Source organism: Triturus cristatus, chromosome 2_1 (assembly GCF_964204655.1).
Source record: "Triturus cristatus chromosome 2_1, aTriCri1.1, whole genome shotgun sequence".
Lineage (NCBI taxonomy): Eukaryota > Metazoa > Chordata > Amphibia > Caudata > Salamandridae > Triturus > Triturus cristatus.
Genome location: NC_140581.1, coordinates 1073793450 through 1073818437, shown reverse-complemented (window position 1 = coordinate 1073818437; position 24988 = coordinate 1073793450). Strand labels below are relative to the sequence as shown.

At 46.8% G+C, this 24988-nt stretch overlaps 1 protein-coding gene across 2 annotated transcripts in view; it reads left to right on the top strand.

Annotated features, from left to right (window-relative positions):
• The window catches only part of LOC146866371 (sodium/hydrogen exchanger 9B2-like), a 293445-nt gene that overhangs the window by 25403 nt on the left and 243054 nt on the right, over positions 1-24988 (top strand). Inside the window, exon 1 of one of the 2 annotated variants that reach the window (XM_085636185.1) lies at positions 24263-24361. The exons of the other annotated variant lie outside the window; for it this stretch is intronic. The gene's annotated coding sequence lies outside the window, so the exon portion shown is untranslated. Of the gene's footprint in view, positions 1-24262; positions 24362-24988 lie in introns of those variants that run through there. 2 annotated transcript variants of the gene reach the window in all.

The following is a 24988-nucleotide window of genomic DNA, read 5'->3' as shown; positions in this document are numbered from 1 at the left end:
ACATCACACAAGTGTACTCCACATTACACAGTTTCACTCCACGACACACAATTCCATACCACACATAATTCCACTCCACATAATTTAACTCCAGGTCACATAATTGTTCTCCACATAATTCCTCTCAAAACAATGCCACATAATTCTACTCCAATCAACGCAACAAAATTCAGTGAAACATAATTCTATTACATGATATATGATTCTACTCCACACCACATACTTCCACTTCACACCAAATAATTCTACACCATGTCGCACACTTCCACTCCATGCCACATAACTCTACTCCACACAATGGCACTTCACGTCACACAATTACACTCCACATCACACAATTCCACCCAACGCCACACATTTCCACTCCACGCCATGCAATTGCACATCTAACATTTCCATTTAAAGTCACACACTGCTGTGCCACACAATTCCATCCCGCATAATTCCATTCCACTCAACATAAATCCACTCCACATATTTACACTCCTCACCACATAATTACAATCCACACCATGTAATTACACTCCTTAACATAATTCAAATCCATGCCACATAATTACAGTCCGCGCTACATAATTTCAGTCCAATCATCGGAACAGAATTCCATGTCATACCACACAATTCCACGAAACCATACATAATTTCACTTCACACTACATGATTCCACACTACTTAAACCCGTGCCATGCCACCTCATTCCAAAACATGCCACATAATTTCACGCCACATAGTTCAACTCCACGCAGTTGCATTCCATGCCACACAATTGCCTTCCACAGCACACATTTCCAAATCTCACCATTCCACTCAGCGCCACACAATGCCACACCACGCCACATAATTGCACTCGCAAACAAATGATGGACGGAATGCTGAATAAATCATACATTCACCCCCAGTCAAGAGATCTGGGTTAAATCCATCGTTCTTTTGCTCACCATGCCACCCCAGTTTGGACCCAGCCATATGCAAATCAGTCTTGACCCTGTGCCTCATGGAAACAGTCCAGACCGATCTGCCAAGCCAGGTCCTCCCTGGACCCAAAACAAGCATCCTGGGACCGGTTTCTGGGTATTACCCTTCATCAGCCAGGCTAGCTTGAATCCAGTGGCACAGTGAGCAAGGGACCCACTTCTGGACATACCCATCCCACTTAGGGTGAAAAGTGCTACACAAACAAATGATGGACGGAATGCTGAATAAATCATACATTTACCCCCAGTCAAGAGATCCGGTTTAAATCCATCGTTCTTCTGCTCACAATGCCACCCCAGTTTTGACCCAGCCATATGCAAATCAGTCTTGAATCAAGCTATCCTGGCTGATGAGGGGTGAAACCTCGAAACCGGTCCTAGGATGCTTGTTTTCGGTCCAGGGAGGACCTGGTTTGGCAGTTCGGGCTGGACTGTTCCCATGAGGCACAGGGTCAAGACTGATTTGCATGTGACCAGGTCTAAACTGGGGTGGCATGGTGAGCAAAAGAGTGATGGATTTAACCCAGATCTCTTGACTGGGGTGTAAATGTTTTGATTTGTTCTGCATTCTGTCCATCAATTGTGTGTCTTTTACATAATTGCACTCAACACCACGTAATTCCAGTCTACACCGCATAATTCCACTCCACATAACTCCACTTAACTCCACACAAATCCACTCCACACAACATAATTCTATTCCACACAATTGCACTCCACGTAACACAGTTGCACGCCACACCACACAATTCCATGTCTCACAATTCAACTCTATGCCATACAATTCCATGCACATAATTTCACTAAATGCCACATATTTCCACTTCGCCCCACTTAATTCCATTCCACATATTACCACCCCACATAATTCCACTCCACTTAATTCCAGTCAACTCAACACCACAGAATGGCATGCCACATAGTCCCACACAATACAATTCCAATCCATGTCACACAATTCCAATCCATGCCACACTACATAATTACACGCCATGCCACATAATTCCACTCCACGCCACAGAATTTCACTCCTTTCTACAAACTGTCACTATGTGCCACATAATTCCACTGCACTCCACACCACACAATTGGATTCCATGCCACACAATTACACACACACAACGCAATTCCACATCACATAATTCCACTCCACACCACTTAATAACATGCCACATAATTTCACTCCACCTATTTCTACTTCACTCCATGCCACATAATTTCACTCCACTTAGTGCCACAGTTCCACATCACAATATTCCACTCCAAACAACATAATTCTACTCCACACCACATAATTCCACACCATGCCACCTAGTTCCACACCACAACATTGTCTACATATTGCTGCACTTTAGATAACAGTTGTTTTACTATTACATCCTTGTATCAGTACACCAAATTATGTTAAACAAGAAACAAATATTAATTGAGTGGAATCTCTAACATAGGCCTTTAACTGCATTCCTCTTGGCCACTGCACTTTATAACACTGCACTCTACACCACTCTACTATAATCTGCATCACTACACTCTAGAACACTGCACTCTATGCCACTGCGCTCTAATCTGCACACACTACTCTACACCACTTCACTCTATGGCACTGCACTATACTCCATTGCACTCAACTCAACTTCACTTGAGTACACTGTATGCCACTGCAGTTAACGCCACTCTACCTTACTCTATGCAACTGCACTCCATGCCACAGCACTCTTTCATTAAATTCTACGCTTTTCTGCACTAACCTGCACCACTCTACACCACTGTACTGTACACCACTACACTTTTTGCCTCTATAATCTACGCCAATGCACTCTACACCACTGTACTGTACACCACTACACTTTTTGCCACTATAGTCTACGCCAATGCACTCTACACCACTATAATCCACTGTGCACCACTATAATCCATGCCACTGCACTCTGCTTTGCACCACTACAATCTATGCCACTGCACTCAATGACACTGTACTCTTTGCCATTCCACACCACTGCACAGTGCGCCACTGCACTCTACTCCACTCTACTCTAGTCCACTCAGTGACATGCACTCTATGGCACTCTACTGTACGCCATTACACTCTACACTGCTCTACTCTGCACTAGTCTACTCTATTGCACTGCACTCTATGCCACTGCACTCTACTCTGCACCACTTCAGGCTACGTCTCCCCACTCTACGCCACTATATTCTGTAACGCTGTACTCTACTTCACTCTCCAGATTTTAATTCTTGACTCATGCAATCACTCATGCCTTAATAAATAACAAAACAATAATGGCCGTTTGACAGCAGTTTATAATACATTTTTAAGCATACTGCACTACCACAGTGCAGTACAACTTAACACATCTAAAATAGACAGCAGCAGCGGCACGACCTATTGGCTTTGCTAATGCTTGTTGTTTTTCACAGTGAACTTCCCTATGTGGGACATGCGTGCCATGGAACTCGAGCTGCCCGTCAATGGCGAGGCCCAACAAAGCTGAAACCTAGCTAGGCTGTTTGTCTTCCCATACTGTGGAAACATGTCTTGTTCAGATTTGCCTTGCCACCTCTAATTTAGGAGCAGGAACATAAATCGGTGCCAGTCAAGCATTTCATGAGACATGGAGTACACAGTTTACAACACCGTACACATGTCTACCCAGCAGCGTCTACTGCCTGTAGTGGAGTCCTATAGGAGAAGGAGAGGTGCAGGTCATCCGCACCTGTGCACCGAATTTAGAAAACGCACACATTCTCCAGAACTGATGACTACCTATCTATGGAATAGTATAATTCCAGTGGTCCTGCCCAGCCTTATTTTGTATGGGTTTAATATGTGAAAGTTAAAATATAAAGTTTATGAACAACATTCCATATCTCTTATTTGACTCTCTTTATATGGTTGCACCTAGCATTACACCTCTGGGTGTCCTTTCATTGCTAACGTTGTTGTCCAAATTTCTTTTGATTTGGATAGGAGTTTTTAGGCTGGAAGATGCCTTGCTATCCAGGTCTCTTGGGTACTAAATACAATAAATATATAAAGGAAATGTTTTTTTTCCCATTTATTATATCTAAAAAACGTATTGAAACATTGTTGTAGGCTAAAATTAGCCCATGTTTTTAAAGCCTGTTCTTCGGAGACAATTGGTGGTGTTTTATGTGTCTAAAAGTATAGCTTGTAACTGATTCATGCCAATCTTTCTGAATATGTCAGAGTATTAGAATAGTTTATTTCAAGCCCTGGGACCCTCTAAACATTATTTTATTGCCTCCTTCAAATTAGTGATAAAAGCTACACGAATAGAAAATCTATATACATATCCCAGTGTCAAGATAAGGAGCATTCACTAAAAACTGCTAATCTACTAGAAAGGTCCAACCCCAACATAGAGTGTGACTGTCAGATGCCCCTATAATAAAAGAGCCCAAACAAAGACTAGACAGCACCTAAAAGAGGCAATGCAGAAGTTGTAAGAGCAGGTGTCATGCTTTGGGCTATTAACTTAGACCTCTTTAGGTACATTTGCCTTGCTCTGTACTGGTGGGCTTTATGTAGAGTTTGGAAGGAATTCAAATTACCCCAATTTCTGGCGGGAACTCAACACAGAATACAACCTGCATCTTGAATTGTTTGCCCTAAAGGCATATTATTGTGGACGAAACGCAACTGGTGGATTTGAGTCCTCGTTCGTAGTTTCCACCAAAAAATTTAGGATTTTCAGTTTTTCCAAACTGTTACTGAGGCCCCTTATATTGTGTGTTGGTCGTTGCTTCAAGAGCTCCGTAGTCCGTGGATTTTATCACTGTACAGATCAAACACTGGATCTAACCCTGTAAGCAGTAACTCACGGCATCCTCCAAACATAACAGGTGTTTGTTACACTTGTTTCCAATATATATTTTTGTAAGTATTTTTTATTGACATTTTAATCTTGTTAACATGACAGCAGATCACATCATACAAGGAAAACATGTAGGAACTCTTATTTCTGATAACCTTCTCCCATTCTAGACAGGGTTATATACTTCTACCAATTCGTCTTGTTTTATGGCATAAGAAATAGCCCCTTGCTTGTGCGAAGGGGAGGTATGTAATCATCACGTCAGTGGAATCCTTGTTTAGTCAAGGGAAATTGGCATGCTAGATATTTAATAGGGAAGTTAAGAAAAAGGAAAAAAAAAATAACACATTCAACAAACAGAATTGCCTTTGAACAGATTTACCTTACATAGTGGTTTGAGATAGTCCACATCCAATCACCATCTCTGAACTTCAATGGGCGGGGCTACCGATTGATATGGGTAGGAGTGAGGGAGATAGGTGTCAGGAGGTTCCCTCCTAATGGTTTGTTGGACTCCTCCTACATCACAAAGTTCTTTCCTCTTGAAGTGGACCTAGTATTTCGAGCTTCATTCAGTGTCATGTACACACAATGTATTATTATTATTCTCATTCCTAATCCCGTTTCCTCTTCCCACTTGTCCTCTAGTGACTCACTTCTTTTCCCAGGGTCCTCCCCGCAGTCAAGTTCCAGGTGTCCCCACATCACCAATACCCCTGTCCAAAGTTCTGCTATAGGGGGAGCACGTACCCCCCTGGTCTCTTCTCTTGCCAGAGCCCTTTCCTCGTCTCTCGCCCATTGGGTAACATCTTCCCTCCGATTTTGGATTCATGGTCCACCAGTCGACTTCCAGGTCATAGCTATTCGCCTTTCACTTGTTTCCAATATAGGAGGATCAGACGGCAACTCCTAATTCTTATATCTCATGTACAAAGATGTTGGACTGCGGCTGCACTATGGTCATTATCGTCAAAAGGATGGGGACTATCAGCTAGATGGGGGTGAGGATCAAGAGGTGAGTCTGCAAACTGACTGAGAAAAGTAGTGCGAGTCTGTGCTGCAAAAGTTGTTATAAAGTTTTTGATTTATTGAGAAAAATACTCCAATTTACACTACAGGGTGAAAAACTTTAACTAATGATCGACTAAACATTGTTTGACTGCTATGAGACATTTGTTAAGTTCTGATGTACCTACATTCTTAGGGCTTTCCACTTCGAGAATTATCTGTGTGTTGTCTGCTTATTTGCAGCAGGTCAGTTTGAAAGTGTTGATAAGATTCAGTAAAAGTTTCATGTATATATTAAAGAGGAGCGGTGGCATGGTAGATCCATGTGAAACTCCTGTCATTACAAGGAGCTGAAGAGAAAGGTGGAGTGTAAACCTGGTATGAGCTGTTGTTTAGGTAAAGGAATCCAGATGAGGATGATTCCTTCTAAACCAACTACTTTCAGTCTAAGAATCTCTGTGTCCTTGTGTACTGTGTCAAAATCTGCCGATGGGTCAGGAGTAGTAATGCAGCAACACAATTTTTGGTAAGTGTTTTTGAGGCCGTCCCAAATTGAGATTAGAGCAGATTCAGTGCCTCTTCCATAATGGAATCCTGTTTTTCAATCTGAAGTTTTTTTTTCTATGAATTCTTAGATTTGGCGAAAGGTGCTCTCTCCTTACGTTTTCTAGGTAAAGGCACTTTAGAGATTGGTCTGTAGTTGTTACGGTCTTGCAGGGCCAAGTTGTTCTTTTTTAGCCGTGGATGTTTGCATGTGTTTTATTAATATCTCTGGATGTTTCTGTTTTTAAGAAGTTGTTGATAATATTTCTGATCGGGATAGACAGCGATGTTTACTGAAGGATCTTCTTGAAAATATGTGGAGGGCAGGGCTCGGTAGAGCAGCTGGCTGGACTGCTGGATTCTAGTAGGGCTTCAAATTCTGAGGTTTTAACTTCTTGGAACACTTATATAGACAGCAGTTGGGTATCTGGTGAGATTGCTGTTGGCTGTTTAGGAAGGGAAGAGCTGTTTCTCCTGGTTGTTAGGTTAGAATGCAGTGTGTGTGCTTTGTACAGATAATGCGTTGCTAGTTTATTGTAGAAGTCTTTGTTATTGAAGGTTTGACTGCTTTCTGGATTTTGCATTTCCGATATCATTTTTGGGATTTCCTTGGCTAAGCATTTGGCATTGTCAATCCTTCTTGCGTGGTTGATTGCACTTCTTTATGTATGACTTGTACATTCTTGCTGGTTCTTGTACTTCAGCCATCTGCATTGAAATTATGAGAGTTACCTTTATGTTTTTTTTCAGCACTTCATTCATCCAAGGGGCCTTTTTCTTTCTGCCTTGTTTTGAAAATTATTTTAGGCTTAATATATAAAAGGCTGAGGACATCCATTCAAAGAGTTTTTGCATAATTCTTTTTTTTTTTTTGTTCAAGTAATGTGTGATTCCAACTCCTGCATGTTCTGTTTCATCCACTGTCTATACCTGATAGTGGGTAGGCGGGCTTTAGTTGATATTCTATTTGGGATCTTGAATGAGAAGGTGATGATGATGTGATCAGTCCATGTACCAGTGCTTTTTTTGGGTGGGGGGGGGGAGGATTTGACGACAGTGGCATCCAGTGTAATGTGTACATGAGTAGGTCCAAAGATGATCTGTTGTAAGTGGTGTGTATTTAGATCTCATATGATAGCATTTGGTGAGGCCTATTTGGTTTATCAAACTAATACCTAGATCACCAAAACAGATACATTGGATAGGATTGTTGATAGGTCTGAGACTGTGTCCAAGAAAACATCAGTAAAAGCTCTGTTGTTGAGTAGAGGTTTGCAGCCAAAAAGGAAGTGTCAGGTGAAAGTGGGGCTTGGTTGGCATCTAGCAAGCAGGGACTTCATAACCGTTTCTAGTTACCTCTTCCAACTTGGTAGTAGTTATTGTGTTCTTAAATTCAATGGCTACTCCGCCTTCTTTTTTCCTTCACTATTATGTGAAAGGCGTGATAAGCAGAGGGAGTAATTCCTTGTAGTATTGATGCCATGTCTTTATTCAGCCAGGTTTCTGTGATGACTAGCATGTCTGGTGCATATCTGTTAGTAGGTTCAAGCTGTATTTATATTTGCTCATTGAACAGGCATTTATAAGTTAACCGTTTTATTGTGATAGTTGGCCTTTGTGGAAGGGTTATTGTCGGTTTTACGTTTTATGCTGTTTGTAGATATGTGGTTACTATTTGTTATGATTTTTTTATGTGTAGGGGAAGCCGGGGAGGTAGGAAGTACTGCTGGAGTCACAGTGTGAGGATTGAGCCATTCCTAGTCAAGTAGGGTTCTTAGAGATTTGACAAACTTTTCATGAGAAGAGGAGGATGAGTTCAATTTGGTTTGTGAGTTTTGGATTTTGTTCTAGTGATGTGTTAAACAGAGTTGTGTTTTTTTGTGATGTGGTATGGGTGATGCAAAGTTTGTATGATTAATGAGGTGTTTATAAGTCACAGTCTACGAGACAGCGCAGCTGTCTGGTTGCATCAATATATTGTGGACATTCTGAAAGCGTACATAGGCAGGCGTGCTGCCCATTGTTTACCATTGATGTTTTGTTTTGTCACTCACAGCTGCTTTCTTTCTATTTGCTAGCTCTATTTGCTATAGCCTATCCAGCATGTCTTTGCCCCTTCCTTGGAATATAGCCTCTTTATGACCTCTCATTGGTTTCTTCATTTCTTCCACAAGTGCTTGCTTTTCAGGAACCCCTTTTTTTAGGTCGAGACTAGCACAGCACGCAAGCGCTGCTTGGGAGATGACCTCTTGGAATTGGTCTGTACGTTTTTGAAAACTCGTGCATGTACTGCACTGTTTCCAATGAGTACTCGTGCATGTACAGCATCCACCTTGCGGGAGCGAGCAGATGCGCCGTCTGTTTCCAATTATCGCGGCCGCACTTGTTTACATTTGCCTTTCTCGCGGTCGTGTTAATTGGAAACAGATGGCGGTCGCATCACAGGATGTTTAGCCAACGCCGGGACTTAAGTCTGCGGCTCTGGCAATTTGCCACTTCTCGCTTGAATACAGAAATATTTTCTGAAGGTTTAAAATCACTGTGTCTAAATGTTCAATTACCAGTCTATCCACGTGCCATGTGGATATTTTTCAGTGGCTCATACATTAAACAGAGCAGTGCTAGAGCAATGAAGGAGAAAAATTCGAAATGCAAGTATATTTTCTTGCCGTACATTCTTCAGCATTTGCTGCCACCATGCGGTGCTTTGTTCTAACTGCACCTGGTCCTTTTTTAATTCCATTATAATGCATGCGAGTCTCAAAAGCCGCTACCATCGATTTTTGCCTATTATCTAGTTGAGATTACGTATTTTAAAATAGACCTTGGGTCGCGTACAGTAAGTGTTTGTAATTAGACTTGAGGTATTCTTTTTTTTAAAAACCTTTATTACAATTTCAAAAAGATACAAGTATGGGCCTACAACCAACAGGCCGGCCGCTAAACGCAGTGTAAACCTATGCACGACTTAACATTCACATCAATAAAGCTACAAAAGAGTTACTAAAGTGCTAATCATCGCAGTCTGCCGCAGCCGCAGTCCCTAAACAAACAGGAAAGGTTTCATATTTTTGAAAAACAGAAAACATCAAACACACAAGGCAGAGGAAGTTAATGGCAGTAACATGTGCTCCCCGTATCGAGGGAGTAAACCAACCCGGGTAGACAGAGGGGAGGGAGGGGGGCAAGGCAGAGGAGACAAACTCGCATGTCGCAGGAGCATACAGGAATGCGCGGGCTAGGGAGACAGAGCGGGATCCATCTCACGCGTCTGGGGCGGGGCGCAAATACCTCCACGATAGGAGTTCCAGGGACCCCACACCTTAATCCACTTCCCAGGCTTGCCTCTCGCCACATACACCGTTTTCTCTCTGAACATACACCAGTCCATGTGTTCCTTCCACGCTGAGACCGTTGGTGGCCTCTGGGAGCCCCACAGTTGTGCAATGTCACGCTTCGCTACCATATAGCCCAGAGTCACCCACTGCGTCTGCATCACATTGTAATCAGTCGGCTCCCAGACATTCAGCAAACATCTCCGTGCCTCCGGCAACAAGGCAACATGCGTGACTTCTTCTAACACCGCATGCACTCTACACCAAAACCGAGTCACTTCCGTACATTCCCACAGGATATGGAGGAAAGTCCCCAGTAGTCCACAGCCTCGCTTACACAGACCATCCACCGAATACCCCATACGCATCAAACCAGGCCCCGTGACGTACACTCTATGTAGTATCTTGAGCTGGACGAACCGCAATCGGGCCGGGATAGCCACCTCTTTCGGGGAGGCCACCGCTGACACCCAATCCTCGTCGTCCAGCTCTAAACCGTCGGCGATCCATGTCTCCCGCAATAAGGCCAGCAAACCCATTCGATCATTGATAAGCTTTTTATAAATCAACGAAATGGTGCTATCCGGCACATAGCCGTCCAATACTCTGTCTTCCAACGGGGAATGCTCCGGGATAGCCGCCACGTCTGAAAACACGGAGCACAAGGCATGATCAACTTGAGCATACCGATAGTATTCCCTATCATTCAACTGGTATTCAGTTTTCAGCATGTCGAACGTCTTAAATTTCCCTTTCGTCCAGAGATCCCCTACCGTGCTGATACCAATCGTATCCCACTTCTCAAAGCCTTTCGTAGTATACAGATAACCCAAACGCTGGGACGCGTACAATGGCGTAGCCCGAGTCAAGCGATCCCTCCACCCCATCGCCGCATTTGCTGCATGCCACACCTGCACCGCGACCCGCGTCGGGCCCGTCAACCGCGCATCAAGGGACCCCGAGTATAGTGCTCGATTATAGTCTCCGCCTGGGAGTAGCAATTTGTCCATCTCAAAAGCCGGGTTCAAAGCAGGGCCATACATCCCGTGATTGACGGCAGCCAACTGGGAGGCCCAGTAATAACACTTAATGTCAGGGAGGGCGACCCCCCCATCATACCACGGTAGGGTCAGTTTGGCAAGAGCAATCCGCGGCCGCCCATCCCAAAACAATCGACGCTGGAGACACTCCACCTCCCGAAAATAACGGGCCGGCACTACGTCCATAGTGTTCTGCAGGGCGTACAAAAAGCGTGGTAGCGACATCATTTTGAACAATGCAGCCCGGCCGAGCGGCGAGAGCGGCAGCCGCCGCCAACCCGCCACATCCGCCCTTAGGCGCTGAAGGGGGGGGAGAAGATTCCGTTCATACCGGGCCACCGGATCCAGGGTTATAAAAATACCCAAATACGTGAACCCCGACTCCGCAATCTGGATAGGGCACCCCCGCGGAAGGGGGGGGGGGCCTCCCCGGAGAGAACGTACACACAAGACTTAGCCCAGTTAATTACCAATCCGGAGTTGCGGCCAAAGGAGCTCAACACATCCACCAATACAATGAGCGATTTGCGCGGGGATGCAAGATACAAGAGGATATCGTCCGCGTATAGGGAAACACGATCCTCGTATTCCGGCGTCCATCTAAGGCCACGTATCGAGGGGTGCCACCGCAACCATTCCGCAAGGGGCTCCAAACAAAGCGCAAAGAGAAGAGGCGACAATGGACATCCCTGTCGGGTGCCCCTACCCAAAACAAAGGGAGCCGACACCCGTCCGTTGACCACTACCTGTGCCAGTGGGTTGTCATAAAGCAATTTCACCCAACCGATAAACCCCGGGCCAAACCCAAACTTTGCCAATGCCGCCCAGATGTACGGCCATTCCAAGGTGTCAAACGCCATGGTAGCGTCCAAGGACGCCAAGATGGCCGGCTCACGAATGAATGGCGCACGAGCAAGGACGCCATGCAGTCGCCGCAGGTTCAAAGCGGTATTGCGATGGGGTATAAAACCGGATTGATCCTGATGAATCAGGTCGCCCACAACCCGGATCAGACGATTGGCCAGTACCTTGGCGAGGATTTTGGGCTCCGCGTTTAACAAAGAGATAGGCCTGTAAGAAGTACACCGATCCCGCGGCTTCCCTTCCTTATGGATAACAACAATAGTAGCAAGACGTTGGTCAGAAGGGAGGGAGCCCGCCGCCTGAGCCTCAAAGAACATGTCCCGGAGATACGGGGCAATCGCATCTGGGCGCAGCTTATACAATTCGATGGGAAGTCCGTTAGGACCCATGGCCTTACCCGAGGCAATAGAGCGAATGGCCAAAGCAATCTCATCTGGCGACAGGGCTGCATCCATCAATACTTTATCCTCATCAGATAGGGAAGGCAGAGCAATGTCTCGAAGCAGCAGTCGAGAGTCGTCCTCCGATCGCTCTGAGACCGGAGAGTAGACCCCGCGAAAATACTCCGCAAAGCAATCAACAATGTCACCAGGGTCCGTCACACGCACACCGTCCACCCTCTCAATCTCCGGCACCACTCGACTCGCTCTCTCCTTCTTATCCAACCAGGCAATCAACTTCCCAGCCTTATCGCCCGTATCGTACAGTCGCCCCTGTTGCTCCCTGCTCATACTCCTAGCAGATTCAGTAACCAGCGCCTTATAGTCGGCCTGCTTAAGCTCCAGCACATGCAATCCGTCATCCGTGACACCTTGCTCCAACTCACTCTCCAACTCTGTGATCTCATCTTCTAGCCGAACAACCTCCTGCGCCTCGCATTTTTTGGTGTGGGAAATGAGAGATAGGGCCTGGCCCCGGAGCACCGTCTTAAAGGCCTCCCAAAGGGAGATGGCAGAAGACACCGACCCCACGTTGTCATTAAAATAGTGTTCCAAAGACTTAACCAGGTCTGCACGAATCGTGGGGTTCCGGAGGTACCAGGGGTTGATCGGGGCCACCCTCCCCTCCGCCCCCAGGGCGATATCTAGGTGCAGCAAAAGGGGGGAGTGATCAGATATACCGCGTGCCAAATGTCGCACCTCTCCGATCATCCCCGCTTGGGCCGCAAGCACTAGCATATAGTCAAGCCTCGAAAGACTACCGTGGGCCCCGGAATGGAAGGTATATTGCGCTTGTCCAGGGTGATTCAACCGCCAGCAATCTATCAGTCCTAGGGTATCCAGAAAGCCCCCCAGCCAGTTCTGGGCCCGAGGGAGGTCCCTAGGGGGGTATCGATCCTCAACTCCGGAAACCACAGCGTTAAAGTCCCCCCCCAGTACCAGCACCCCCCCCGGGAGCCTAAGCAGCAGGCGCCCCAAATCAGCATAGGTGGCCGTCTGCAGGCCCGGCGGCACGTAGACCGCAACCAGCGAAATCAACTTACCCTCCCACCTCCCCACCAGTGCAGTGTAGCGCCCTCTGTCGTCGTGGAGCACCTCATCCACCACCAACGGGAGAGAGGTTCTGACTAAAATGCCCACTCCCCTCGAGCCAGAGGTGAAACCAGAATGGGCCAGGAGGCGATATCCTCGTCTGTTCATGGCATGAAAAGAGTTCCCTATGAGGTGCGTTTCCTGCAAGAACACAATGTCAGGCGAAATACGTTTCAAGAACTGCAGGACTACCCCCCGCTTTATCCTGTCCCCCAGCCCATTCACATTCCAGGAAAGAAGTCTCAGTCCCCTACCCCCCATCCCTCCCAGCACAAAATATCCCCCTCCCGGGGAGCACAATCATAATAGCACAGCAAAAAATGTTACCCCGCCTTGTGAAACAAACAAACAAACCCCAACCCCACCCCATCAACCCCAACAAAACTCCCCCCTCCCTGCACCCCTGCGTGAGCCCGAACAGCCCCCCCAACATGCAGTGTGCCTGTCGCCCCAATATGAAAGAAAGGACAAGAAAAAACCCCAGAAGGAGGAAAGGGCCCCAGCAAGCCCCCCGCAACCTCCAAATACCACGGGGCAAAGCGTTACAAACTGGAGTCCAGTGCAGCCACAGGTGCAAAACGTTACCAATACAGTCCATCACCAGGATCACAGTTCCAGTCCTACTCCGTCAAACCCTCTCCGCTCTCCGCCATCCGACCCTCCCGATCCCGACTCTTGGGCAGGGCATCCAGCCACTCTCCCACAGCCTCCGGCCGGTCGAAGAAGTGGGAGCGACCATCTAACTCGACCCGCAGCCTAGCCGGGAATAGCATCGCATACTTGAACTCCATGTCTCTCAAGCGCCGTTTGATGGCCGAGAATCCCATCCGTTGCTTTTGAACCGCTTGTGTAAAGTCCGGATAAAAGCTAACATTGGAGTTCTCAAATCGTAATGGCCCAGCCACCCTCGACGCCTAGAGGATAGCGTCTCTATCCCGAAAAATTAAAAAGTCGGGCAATGATAGGCCGCGGGGGGGCACCCACCTTGGGCGCACCCCGCGGAATCCTGTGGGCCCGTTCCACAGCGAAGAACTTGCTCAGCCCTTTGGGTGCTAGATGAGTCACCACTAGATCCTCCACAAAAAGATCCACAGCAGACTCCTCCGACCGTTCGGGCACGCCGATAATGCGGACGTTATTCCGCCTGGCCCTGCCTTCGGAGTCCTCAAGGCGACGATCAGTCAGGTCACTGGCGAGCTGCAACCTCCGCACCGTCGTCTGCAAAGCGGCCACATCTACCGTTAGGCTCGACGCCGCTTGGGTCAATGAGTCGACCCGGTCATTGGTTTTCGACAGAGCCGCTCTGACCAAGGTGACATCAATCAGCACCGAGTCCAATTTGTTAGCCAGAGTATCCAATTGCTGGTTCACAGTCACCTTCATCTCCTCAATGGCCCCCATGACATCCAACAGGGTCAATTCGGATGATGCGCCCGAGGCCTCCTTGGGCGGCTCAGGCGATTTACGCGATCCACTAGGGGATCCCTTTGGCTGCGCATAGCGGTCCATATTGTTGGCCTGGGAATAGGCTCCCCTCCGGGTAGATTTGGGTTTCAGTTTGTCGCCGTCCACTCTTGTCGTCATCGTCAGCGATCAGCAAGGTCAGCACCCTCCAGCACCCGGAGGAAGGCCAGGAGATCCGGGCCGCCAACTAAAAGAGGCCCGTTTACAGTTCCAGACTAGGCCTTGCACTCCGCACTCCGCGCAGCTCCCCCAATGTCCCACACATCAGTTGCGGTAGCTCAACTCGAAACCGAAAGTGAAAGCACGGGGTCCGGGGCAGGCCCAGCCTGGCATGCCGCTGTTGTTCAATTCGCAGCCGGGCACCTCACCAACCCGAGGTCGGCACCAAGGCCGGAGAGGGCCGCAAACTTCAGACCGCCAAAAAACGCGTTCCCGGAGTCCAATTTCGATTTGGAAAACGAGTGGCACCTCAGCGCAAGATCATAAACAAAAGCCCGTCGAAAAAATCAGGATTATGACAGGATAGACGTGGGAGGTTGCGGAGGCCCTCGGGAGCCACAAGCCTACGCGGCCATCTTGGTTGCGCGCTAGGCTCCTCCCCCTACTTGAGGTATTCTTGTTCCTTTTCAGTCATGTTCTTAAAGAATTTGGAAAAAGCTCTCTGGTGAAAACAGGATCAAACTTTTCATATGTTTTCATTTACTGATCTCCAGTAACACTTTTCCTAGCCTGTGTTTACTTCAGGCAAAAAGGGACAAGTGAAATACGCCATTATATTGTGATATGCGACAGAAATGAGGTGTTTAATTCCTCCATCGTGATTGAAAGAATTTCAGTTGATGACTTGGCAATCAGGTAGAGGCGTCTTACCAACGCTATTCTTACCACCAACAGCTCGAATCCCCATGAGTTGCTTGCCGGTATTAACTCTGCACTTATATAGGGCTTACATTGGTCTTACACTGTTCTTCACCCCTTCAGAGAGAAAACGGTTACTCTCTGTAAAGGCAAGTGAGGCACTGCTGTAGAAACGTAGTAGCTAATTTTAGTGATTTTTATAAAGCAGTAATTGCCAGTTTGCCACATACAAACTTAAAATAAAGGAAGCCAAATATTCCTGGTTTTCAGAACGTCTTAGATCTGTAATCAACCTTGCCGAATAATTATTTCACATAATTTCTGAACTGCACGATTCTGCAACGTCGTTTTCAATTGTAGTTGCCAGACAGCGGAATCCTCTTTCTCCGAATCTGTGCTCTGAACCGATTCTGGCTTTTCAGTCGTCTTTTAAAAACTGTATTTTTGACTATAATTGCTCCTGCTCAGTTTTCCGGTTATGTTTCTTTAGCGCCAAGAAGCTTTGGCCTACCCTGATTTTTAGTAAGGCTGCCTTTTCACGCAAACTTTTTTTTCCATCAGCCGGACCGTGCTATACGTTTCCAAATACGTTAGTGACTCTTCCCCAGCCCTACCTTTACTGGCTTGTCTCACGCACCGTGCTATACGTTTCCAAATACGTTAGTGACTCTGCCCCAGCCCTACCTTTTACTGGCTTTTCTCACGCAACACGCACTGTGCTATACGTCTCCAAATATGTTAGTGACGCTGCCCCAGCTTTACGTTTTACTGGCTTGTTTCATGGACCACGCACCGTGGTATAAGTCTCCAAATACGTTAGTGACTCTGCCCCAGCCCTACCTTTTACTGGCTTGTGTCATGCACAACGCAAAAGTGAAGCAGGTTACAAAAACCTACGTTTAATTGTTGCTTAAAGTGCATCAATTTGATTTATTAGTAACAAAAACATGTTTTTAGTATGCTATTTCATTTGAAACACATTCTACTCACAAAGAGATATATTCACATATGTATTATATATGTATACAGAAGAACTTAGTTCTTAACCATGTTATAACAGCTGCTGTTCCCCTGTGTTTATACCATCCCAATACTTCTGTTCAATTCTCTGGCAGTTTAATTTGCTACGCTATTATTACTATTGTTCATATGTACCCTGCAGTTTAGTTATACAAAATAACACATTAAATACGTACTTCTCAATGCAGTCCTATAATATGCCTAATAAATATGTTAGCTTTCACCCACGATAATGTAAAGCATAACTAAAAAATTATAAGGTCCCAAAGGCGAGACCTATTGGCTATGCCAATGCTTGTTTCTTTTTCCTGAAGTACTTCGCTAGAGTGCATGTATTTTGGAGTTGTCACTTTTGCGTGCTTCACTCCTCCTCCCTGTTCCTTCTTTCACATGACACCTTTCTCTATGTTCCTTCATCCTCAAATTCCTGCCCCCTTCCCCACTCCAGCGTGACCCCACACTCCTCACTTTCCCCCCTGAAATGTAGTAAAAAAATATGATGTACCTGTTTTTATTGAAGGCCTGTTTAATATTCAGTCCTACAACCTCCAGATAACTCATCCTCACAGTCAGTCACTAGCTTTAAATCTCTTTTTTGCAGTTTTAAACTGATCCAATTGCATTGTGTGCGGTGATTGTACATGTAAATAATATATACATTTGTATATATCTAATTGTGAGTACTATGAATACCATGTTTCAATTAACCACAAGCACAATGTTTTGCATTTAAAACTCACAACAATTGTAGAATAAAATAAAGTATATCCAAATAGGTGTTTGTAACATTTCAAATTGCGAATCGTGCTCTTATTATCAAATGCATCAATAAAAACACTCTGACCTAAATTGGAATGTTAATAAAAGATATAGAAATTTTGGAAGAATTACGATTTTGGCTACAGTAGTCCTGGCAGCCATGGAGAGAGGGACTCCTATTCAAGTTGTTACTCGCTCCTCCAGCCACGTCATTGCCCTGCCCCAATTTCCACACCGTAGGGATCCAAGATATCCATTTACCCAGATTCCCAAGTATTTTACAACCCAGGGGTCCATTTCAGGGGGAACTCGCTAGGAAATTGATCTGTCGCAGGTGTGAGCGAAAAAAACACTGATTTAGCCCAGTTGGTCGTTGTTCCAGTCAGTTAGCTGAATCTCGGGAAATCCCTGATCACAGAAAGTGGATTTGCCCTCGACTCTAGAATATATAGCGTGCCATTATTGTGTACAGCGACACTACCAGAGGTAAACCCAATAAATCTGGCCCTTCGGGCAGTGATGTTTACTCCATCATGCCACAATACGCTCCATCACGATTGCAAGCAAGAGGAAAGAGAAGGGCACCCCACCTCCTACCGCTGCTGATTGAAACAAGGAGGAGGGGTCACTGGTGACTTCCACCTGTGCCACTGGTATAATATTTTAATCCAACTGAAGGAATCGTCCGCTGAGGCCTATGCGCTCGAGCAGCATGAACTCATACCGCCATTCCACTGTGGCCTTGACTTGAGGGTCCAGTGAGTGCAAGAGTACAAATGTTTCCGAGATTAAGGGCAGTTGATCATCCCGGTATAAATCCCCAATTGTTTGCTGTCTTTGACATGACTGTCTCTTTTGCAGCAGGCGAGCAGTTACCTCCAAGTTGTTCATTGCTCTTTATTGAGGCCAGACACCTGTTTTAACAAGCTGGACTTGCTGCAAGCATGTTGTTGATATCAAGCAGCTTTTTTTTATTTAGCTTTAGTTCGTCTGTGGTTTCATTTTATGAAGCACAATGAGCTGCATCAGTGTCCGCTGTACCCTGCCAACTGCTCACTGACTGGTAAATTCTTAAGTCCTTCGTTCATTAATTTTCAAGTTCCTGCAGAGTTGTGACATTCTTTTTTAATTTTCATGTTCCTGCAGAGTTGTGACATTCTTTTTTGTGGGGTCAAAAGTTTGAAGGATGCAATTGTCATAGTGAGTATTTCAGTTACTGTCACGGATTTTGTCTGATAAGTGAACTGAACTTAGTGAGATTAGTCATATGTCTAGGATCACACAATTAGATAAAATAGAGTAGGTAGGACTGGATTTCCTGTTTCCCTGTAAAGCATCTAACCCCATTAACAAAACTAGCCTTACATTTAGTGTGCTAGTTACGAAAAACAATATTAAGAAAAGATGTTGCTTATCCCAGAAGCCGTTGTGTATGACATGTCGCCCTATTATCTGACATTTAGTAATCCACCCAGTTTTTGCTTCTAAAATATGCTTGATAGTTTGGTCTTAATAATTAACTTCAAGTAAATGTAAAATTAAGTAGCCTTAAGCTGAGTAAATCACCCACCAGAGGGTGCAGTAAGGGCTTTAAGTGGGATGAAAAAGACCTGTTGGCATAAATAAGCAACATATTATTGGGAATAATTATAATTCAAATTGTTTCAATTCTGAAAATATATGACTATGACTTAACCATTACTGAGGTCATTGGAAGTGTTAGTGGTATTCCGAGTGGCTCAGTCACTCTTGTTCTCCCGCTCTTTGTGCCTCTTTCACACACATTTGTGTATAATCACAATTACAATTGACACATGTCACTGCAACTCTGCGAGTCCTACTTAAGGGCCAATGATGTGATAAGCATGTAGCGGACCGCCTTTATGACTCACTGAGAGGCACTGTGTGAAGCTTGCGCAGTAGCCACCCACTATATGAACTCACCCAGGCACCTACAGGTGACCAGTTCAGAGTACGCAAAATAAAAATGCTCCGTGAAAAAAATACAGAAAAACATAATCCTTTGAAAAGCAAATTCTCTTAGAGAAGTACATTTAGGAAAACGAGTTAAATGTAAATAGGAGCAACCTCACTGATACGGATTACCTTAATGGTTTTTACAGTCATTGTTGAGATATCGAAACAGAGAAATTGATCAGTGTTTTCCCCTGTAAAGGACATCAGTACAAGGGCCCTACGAAAGCCCGTTTCAAAGTCAGTGGAACCTGCCTCACTTAAATCCCTGGGGGAAGCAATAAGGAGTCATCTTGTATGATCGTTTATACCAATAGCCCTTTAGCAGGATTTTTCAACCTAGAATTAAATCAAGTGTATTTGGCTGTGCATATCTTAAAAAAAAGATAAAAATGATTATAATATTATCAATTGGAGTGCTTGCTTTTAGGGTTTGGCCTACAGACAGCATTTATGCTATCGTCAAAGACCTATTGTGGACAGTACCAATACTTACAGTGGTCTTTGTGTCAGTCCATCGCTTACCAGCTGTTGGCTTTCTTGTCACTCTTTTTTACTTTCGTTTAACCGTTCTTTGGAGCACAGTAACCAGGCCATCCTTTTGATTGTTTGACTTATATGTTTCCACAGCTCATATTCAGGGAACTACTTTTTTCTTTTTATTGGTCTCCAGTCATATACTGCTTCCCATCCAAATCACCACACCATTGTCCTTTCCTCGTAGCTACTACCCTACCCCACTTCCTCGCATCCAGCCGGTCCACTGCTTTCCCCCAAGCCTGCCCATGCAGTCCACCGGACTCTTGCACAGTCTTCTCCAGCACCATCTTTCCTTAAGTCCTCCATAGTAGTCTACGGTGGTTACCGGACGTCACTTTACACCTATGCACCCTGCTTAGGTATCCTGGTACCTGGGTAATAGTTTAGAATTTTATCTCAGATTAGTTCTGTGAATCGGCCCCAATCTGTAAAACATGCAATAAAGAAAGAGTAGAAAACTACATCTGCACGGACTTAAAAAAAAAAAAGCATGACAGAAAGCAACTGAGTGGAGGATTTTAAGTCAATGCTGGAGTGGGGGAAGGTGGGGCTGTAAAGTAAAAAGCTGCACCCCGCGTAAGTATCCTGGTTCCTGGGGTATCCACGGGTGGGGGAAGAGTCGTGCCGGGGGATTGCCCAGCGTGGGGTGCCCCACTGTGGCCTGCGTGTGAGAGGAGAGGAGAGGCGGTGGGCGGCCGACCCCTGGGGTTGTGGCCCTACCTCTGGGGGGCTCACCCCTGGCCGGGCTCTCCTGGTGCTGTGCCTCTTCTGTCTGGTGTGGCGCCGGATGGGCCCACTTCTACGGAGGACGTGTGCAGCGGACTAACCGGAGCCCGGCCCCCGCTTGCATGGACTGTGCTGTAGTCGTTCGGGGGGCCGGGGTCTCTGCTCTCCACTGGGCCCTCCGGCGCATTTGCGGGTCGAACGGAGTGGTGGGGGCGCGTACCATATCCTCGCCTGCATCCCAGTGAGGGAGGCCCCCTTGTACCCACGGGGGATCGGACCTGCCCCTTGTGCTGTGTGACTTTGCGCCACCCACCTGGTGGTTCTGTGCGGCGGCCCCGGGTGGGGGTCTAATCGGACCTGTGCTTCCACTCTGTCTGCCTGCCTCTTTGGACCCTGAGCGGATGGCGCTGGCCTGGCTGCGGACCGCAATGGGGGTGAAGTGTGTGGCCTCTCCCGCGCACTCATGAAGCCGACCCCTGGGACGCGGGGGGTTTGGTCCCCAGCGGCGAGCGGCTTTAGGCCTCATATGGCTTGTACATCAGTGGACCTTGGTGGATTGCGGGGGAAGACTCGGGGGGTCTGCGGTCCCCCCGCAAAGTCTGCACATGCTCACCTAATTGCCCTATGTCTGGGCGGACTCTGTTGCGGTGGCCGGGGGCTTGATCGAGGGACGGCCCATCGTGGTGTTTGGTGGATCGGGCTGACCCTGGGCACAACGGGGGCTGTCCCCCCGCCTTTGGCAGGCTCGGTGATGGCCTTCAGGCCCCTGGTGAGTGACTTATGCTTAGCTGGTATGGCTCACCTGACGGACCTTTGTCCGTGCTGCGCTGTGGGGGGCCCACCGGCGTGCAGGGTGCGGTCTGGGCATCATGGGCAAAACCGATGCCAAACAACCTAAACTCTCCTATGACCTTCGCAAAACCCCCAAGGCGACTAACCCCCCGGTGGCGGAACCTGAAGGAGAGAACATGGCGTCTGCGCTGGACCCTGAGCCCGGTATACGCACCATGTTCGTTGAGTTGAAGAACTCCCTTGCAGCCATTGATTTAAAAATCGACTTTATATCTGATCGCCTGGACCGGTTTAAACATAAAGTGGCCAACCACGATGAGCGCATCGCGGAGGTCGAGCAGCGAACATCTGTACTGGAAGATGAGGGTACGGCGACACGAGAAAATCTTCAAAGTATGGAAAAGGTACTTGAGGTCATCCGTGCCAAAAATGAGGACCTTGAGGTCCGGTCGCGGCGCAATAGCCTGCGCATTTTGGGAGTCCCCGAGTCCACCGCAATGACCCGTGTGGAGGACTATGTTGAGGACATGCTTTGGACCCACTTCTGGGATGCCCTGTCGCCGGTGTGCGTTGTGGAACACGCCCACAGATCCCTGGGCCTCCCCCTGGCGCTCCGCCCTGCCCCATCATCGCGAGGCTGATGAACTATAGGGACCGGGACACGGTGCTTCGTAAGGCCCGCGATCTACCGGACTCCAGATACCAGGGCAAGGTTGTCTAATTTTCTCCAACTTTATGCTGTCGGTCCAGGCAGCTCGTTGTGACTTTATGTCTGTCAAGCAGATAATACAACAGCAGGACATTAAGTTCTTTATACCCGGTGAAGTTGTGAGTGTTTCACTCTGGCAGGACATCCTATTTTACGGACCCCAAGCTAGCCGCCAAGTTTGCCCACACTCTCTAACGATCGAAGCCGGCCGCCATTGGGGAAGACCATCGACTGGTAGGAGATACGCTTAACGAGAATGACTGATAATGGTGCAGTACTTCCCTAGATTGACTGGTTCCATTGTGCTTTGGTGTTTCATTGTTCCTTGTCACACTGATACTTACTCTTTTTGGTAACTCGTATTCATTGGGTGTTGCGTGGGATGACCGCCCGCCTGATATTGTGAGCTCCCTATGGGCTCTTGCCCGGCCACCCAGCTCTTCGGGCTGGGCTACGCCGAGCTTCCTGGTGCTACCCCCTGGGATGAGTCCCATGTTACGATCTGATGTTGGCCCCCTGCGGCCGGGTTGGGGGTGGGTGATTATTCTTCAGCCTAGTTGGGTGGCTGCAGTGGGAGGGGTGTGGGTTGGGTGGGTGGTGGTTGCATTGTATGGGGTGTTATTTGTCGGTATTTTCCTTGTCTTCTTCCCTCCCCCATTTTTTCCCCCTCTCTGGTGTAACAATTGCAGTTGCGCGTTTTCCGCTTCCTCCTCTCTCTTTCATTGCTCGAGACTTGAGGTGTTGTGATGATGGCTGTCGCCAAATAACTGACTAACCTATCCATCACTTAAACTTTACTTGCATATTTCACTATACTAATTCAACACGAATCCTCTATGGGTCCCGGAGTAGCGTGCTACGTGCCGAAAAAGCGCTTTGACGCCTCGTCAGGCGTAGTAAGCGCTATACAAATGCAATTACAATACAATACAATACATTACCATTTTATTGGGAACAGGATGTGGTCTAACGGCTAGGGCGGTTGACCTCAAATCTGGAAACCGGGTTTGAGTCTCGGCAATGACGCTCAGCATCCTGTGATTCTGGGCAAATCACTTAATCTCCCGGTGCCTAACAAAAATGAAGGTGTCCTTGTGTAAAGCAACTGATGCTCATGTGAAGCGCTCTGATACCTGATAACTTTGGGTCAAGTTCACGCTATATAAAACTCTGGAGAATTTTTTTTTTTTATTATATATTGTATTTTGTGTACTCTCTACCATTTGAATTCCCACATACACTGGAAACATAGTTGGATAATATTGAGTTGCTGTGTATTTGCAGCTGTGGCTGGACTGTCACATCTTAGTTGCAGTATGAGAGCTTTACTGCACTACATGCAGTCTTGCCCTAGACCACCCCCGCGCCCTCCACCCTTGAGGTAGGCCAGGGCTGCTTCTTCATTTACCGTCTAGAGAGGCAGGAGCAGCCGCGGTCAGTGCAGGTAACAGCGGTGGGGCAGTAGGGCCAGGGTAGGTGGGATTTCGAGTGTCGATGCAGAGGGAAAATTAAATATTTTTTAAATTTCCCCTCAGCATCGTCCATCGAAATCCCCCCTTACCCGGCCCCTCAGCCCCACCGATATTACCTGCACGGACCGCGGCTGGGCAGGAGGATTGATGCATCACAGACAGAGTACTCGGTCCTTGAGTAGTAGGGACCCACAGCATTCTCACTTTGGGAGTGCATGGTGACCACTACAGTTGTGGGCCACAGAAGAAAAAGTTGACCATTTGCTCCTCTGTAAATGTTAGGTGAACTGGCCTAGAGTGCTGTACGTACCCTTACCCATTGGAAAGTACATAATAGCACTTTTAAGGCAATCTCTCTTTGGAACACAATATTATAACATTATCACCCCTCTTTATAGCACTCTAAAGGTTAGACAACTTGAGCAATCCTTTATTATTTAGTAGAAAGATAAGGTTCTTAATATACAGTATTTCTAGGAGCATCCCAACTCAATGGGTGTAGAATTAAAACAGAGTTAGCTTACATGAGACCAGTCTCTTTGAATTAAGTAGTGTATTTGTGCAATGACTCACATTTCGAGCTAATTATATTTTGGGTCATAAGACTGTATGCCAACTTGTCATTGACAAACAATGGAGAATATGTCTGATGTTTCAGCTGCAGGTACAGCGCGTTACTGGTGGACTGGAGCGTGTGAGTCAGTGCTCTGGTCCTGACTCGATATTTCTCACCACTGGCCATACCGGTCTGAATCATCTGCAAATCTTGCGACACAGTACAAGCTCAAACCCAGTCGGTGATCTGAGGAGGAGGTGAGAGGCAGGGCACTCTAGGCTGACAACATCGCATCCCGCGGCTGCAGCTCCAGAAGAAGTGTCAGACTGTGTCGGGCACCAACAGAATAATATTCAGTAAGATTGTGCTTTGGATCATGCAGATAGCCTTCTTCAGGGCCATTCTGCCATTTTCTGATGGGTGCTGGCTAAAGGGTAGCTTTCTGAGCTGGATGGGCTACCATGATGCAACCATTAGAGCCCACAAGGTCCCTTCTTATCTACACTCTCCTGCAGTAGGGGTTTGTATATTTCTGCTTGAGCTGATTGTGGCTAGAGCTGATCTGGCCCTTTCCTTGTTGGGATTTACTATATGCTAGGTATGGTGGCAGTCTAGTGCAGAGATACTTTTAAAAAGAGCTTTTAGGGTTGTGCTTTGTTAACACTACCGACAGCCATTTCTGCGGCTTTTAAACTTGTCTTGAGATTTTGGGGGGAGAACGGGCAAAACATTTGTTGTACAGGTCATTACCGCTAAACTACGGCGGCAAAAGACTGCTGATGATGCCGGGACAAATCAGTGAGGGATGTGCATTTTTACTGTCACAGGTTTCGGCAATTGTCTGAAATGCTTACAATGCTCAGGAAAGGGATACATTTCTGGTAGCCCCATTACAAGTCCCTGTTCCTTTTAGGGGCATTACCCTGCTAAAATGACCACGCTGGTGTCCTTCATAGAAGCTCTGGCAAAGAGAAAGATGGGGC